This window comes from Echinops telfairi, unplaced genomic scaffold, assembly GCF_000313985.2.
Source record: "Echinops telfairi isolate 266 unplaced genomic scaffold, ASM31398v2 ScPeMD7_1;HRSCAF=3_0, whole genome shotgun sequence".
Lineage (NCBI taxonomy): Eukaryota > Metazoa > Chordata > Mammalia > Afrosoricida > Tenrecidae > Echinops > Echinops telfairi.
Genome location: NW_022103896.1, coordinates 84,549,813 through 84,553,387, shown reverse-complemented (window position 1 = coordinate 84,553,387; position 3,575 = coordinate 84,549,813). Strand labels below are relative to the sequence as shown.

Genomic DNA, 3,575 nt, shown 5'->3' with positions numbered 1-3,575 from the left:
ACCTGAGAACTAGAAAGGTGTGGCTCACTGAGCCATTTATCTCTTTGCCCTTCAATTAACCCCATATGTGTTTATCAGCCAGGTTGGCACAATAAACCTTAACTATCTCAATGGGTTAAGTCATTTAAATATTATTTCTTGAAAAGTTGAACTAAAAGAGATCGCTTCGACTCTGATTTGGATTTTTGGTTTCCAGAAGTATTAGAAAATAAAATTGTGGCTTCTTCTCTGAGAAAACACCAAAAATGGCGGATGACGCCGGAGGCCCCGAAGCCCGGGAGCAGGAGCTCTTGGTGGCTTCCATGGGGGCTTTGGCAGCGGCTTGTGGGAACGTGGTCACGGCTGTAGATGAGCCTGGGGAGCTCATGGGGGTAAAGCCAAAGACAAGAAGTGGCTCCCTTTCACCAAGCTGGGTCGTCTGGTCAAGGACATGGAGATCAAGTCCCTGGAGGAGATCTATCTGTTTGCCCTGCCCATCAAGAATCTGAGATTTTAGACTTCCCCCGGGGGATGACCCTCAAGAACGAGGTCCTAAAGATTGTGACTGTGCAGAAGCAGACCCGAGCTGGCCAGCGGACCAAATTCAAAGCCTTTGTTGCCATCAGGGACTACAACAGCCATGTTGGCCTGAGTGTCAAGTGCTCCAAGGAAGTTGCCACCGCCATCTGCAGGGCCAACATCCTGGCCAATCTGTCCATTGTCCCTGTGCGGCGAGGCTACTGGGGGCACAGCATCGGCAAGCCCCACACGGTCCCCTGCAAAGTGACCGGCCGCCGTGGGTCTGTGCTGGTGGGTCTCATCCCTGCCCCCAGGGGCACTGGCATTGTCTCAGCCCCCACGCCCAGGAAGCTTCTGATGATGGCCGAGATTGATGACTGCTATACCTAGGGGCTGCACAGCCACCCCGGGCAGCTTTGCCAAGGCCCCCTTTAATGCCCTCTCCAAGACCTACAGCCATCTGCCCCCTGGAAGGAGACAGTGCTCACCAAGTCTCCCTACCAGGAATTCACTGACCATCTTGTGAAGAGCCCCACCAGTCTCCGTGCAGAAGACCCAGACTCCATCTGTGGCTACCAGATAGTCGATTATATATAAAAAATAATAAAGTGAATTGAACCTGAAAAAATAAAATAAAATTTTGTTCTTTAAAGTCAAACTCTGATGCTATTTCTGATATGGTAGTCCTAGTTAACTAAGATAGGTAGGAATCACTAGTCTTAAGAGTGTTAGTCAGTATTACTTTGTGCTGGAGAAACACAAAGGAAAATTCAAAGTGCTATAAACTTAATAGCTACTAAAGGATGACTCCACTCACTTAGATCAATAAGAGAACTAATCAAAATAAAAGATGTATCATTTTTGATATGTCCAACTTTAGCAAGATCTATGCCAATGTATAACAAAACTATGGATATAGATAAGCATATTAAACAAATCAGACACATCCAGAATCATTGTACAAAAAAAATGAAAAGTTTTAGAAAATGTACTCAGCATTTCATTGAAATTTTATTTGATTATTTATCAGACACAATGTCTCTATTTTCATATATCCAAGGAGCTTCATGTATTTGGGGGTTTGTCTTTTGCCAAGTTCATTGTAAAGCTGTGCTGTCAGGACAAAGCTAAGGCTCTCGGACCCCTTGGTATTCCTGAGTTGAGATATGGAACAGATACTATGCAGCACATCATGACACTGTGTTTAATAGTCACTCTTCTTCACCTGTCCAACTTCACTGCCCACAAGGTAAAGGCACCCAACCGATCAAGAGTAAATAACAGAAAGAACTGAAGTATAGTCAGGTGTCTTTGAATGTGAAAATAAAACTCTACAGTATGGATGTTATGGCTTATGATTAATTTTTGTAGTCCTGGGAGCCAGGTTATGAAAGAAGAAATTTCTGTTGGTTTAAGGCAAATTTGGGGCAATTTGTTACAGCAATCCTAAAAACGGTTACAAATAGTTTAATAACATTCAACTTCACTCTAAGAGCCTCAAAATCTAGCATCCAAACAACTTCATGTCAGAGTTTAAACTCCAATAGTCCTCTCTCAGGCATCTGAGTGAAAAGATTACCATAACCACTGGATTCTGAAATTTTAGAAGGTAGGAAATTGTCCTGGTTTAGAAAAATACTTTGAAAAGTGATTTGGGAAGGCGAGGCAAGTCTCCAGGGTGTGTGTTAACAGAAAACAAGGAAAAGATAGATAAAACATTCAGTATACGAAATAAAAACAAATTAGACTGGAAAGGTTGGAGTGGAGAGACTGGTGAAATTAGGGAAGTGCTCTGTTTTATGACAGGAGACTTATGCCTGAGTTAGTGGAGAAGTATTTTACAGAAAATATTCAATAAACATTACATCTTTAGTGATTTATCTTTTGTGATGCAAATTTCTTCTATAACTACATACCTTCTGTAAAGCCTATATTTGTAAGCTGTTCCACATCAATTTTACATAGAAAACTATGGAAAGTTACCAATTATACACCTGAATTAATGGGTGAGGAAAAGAGACCCTGACAAAACCATCTGTGAAACTGGTCTCAATGCATGAGACCTGGTTGATTACAAATTGTGTATTCAGCAGTGACATAGCTAGACACATTTTGCTGAACTCATAAATATTCTATAGCCTGTTACTATAGTCTCTTTGCACATAGGTTATAGAACAAAGGAATGGCTAGAGAAAAGACTGTGATATCAAAATTTGTGACATGGATATTTTCACCATTTAGGTCAATTCCAAAATTTCCATCTATGTTCCACTCCTTGAAACCACCTTGTCACCAGTTATCCAATGCTGGTCACCATGAACTAGAATTGACTAGATAGTAAGGATTTTGTCTTTTCTGTTCCTGTTTTTTGTATTGTCACATAAACCACATATCATACAATTCAATATTACAATCATATCAAGAAGAGTGCATAATCATACCACAAATGATTTCAGAATCCTTTAATTTTCCAAAAAGCTCATTAAAGACATACGATCAAATTTCCAACCTATTAGCCATTTCTCATGAATCAATGTGAATCTGTATTTGAAACTATCAAATGTTCCCCCAATCATATACACAACCTGAGTTGTAGCCATGGAGAGGATTTCCCTTCATCACTGTCTTTTGAAACCAACCCACAATAGGGTAAACTGTAGCAGGTACTCACTTTTATAGATGCAGATCCTAGTAAAATGACTTCATCCTCTCCAGTTAGGCGGTCATACAAAATGGAAATGGATTGTTGGAAAATAACTTGGAATAGGTACCCACCCCGAGAGTTTGAACTATTAAGCAGAAGGAATTAGTTGTAATAGGATGTTTGGGCCTCTCCACTATCAGGATTGCATGACACAATGTTTCTTGAGAGCCCACCGTCAGGCATGCATTCTCTAGCAGGTTTAGTAGCCATCCAGAATCTGCTTTTCAAAAGGAGAATAATTTTCAGTTGAAGAGGCTGTGGTACCACTCCCATGGCCAAAGAATGTAGGGTATAATTCCACCCATGAGGTTGACACTAGGCCTCCATGATAATTGGATCTGTTGAATCATAAGACCACTGAGCAGGGCCACTA

The 3,575-nt window shown here is 41.0% G+C and overlaps 1 pseudogene; it reads left to right on the top strand.

Annotated features, from left to right (window-relative positions):
• The first annotated feature begins 245 nt into the window (after window positions 1–245).
• Window positions 246–1,081, top strand: LOC101642097 (annotated as a pseudogene).
• Window positions 1,082–3,575: the final 2,494 nt, after the last annotated feature.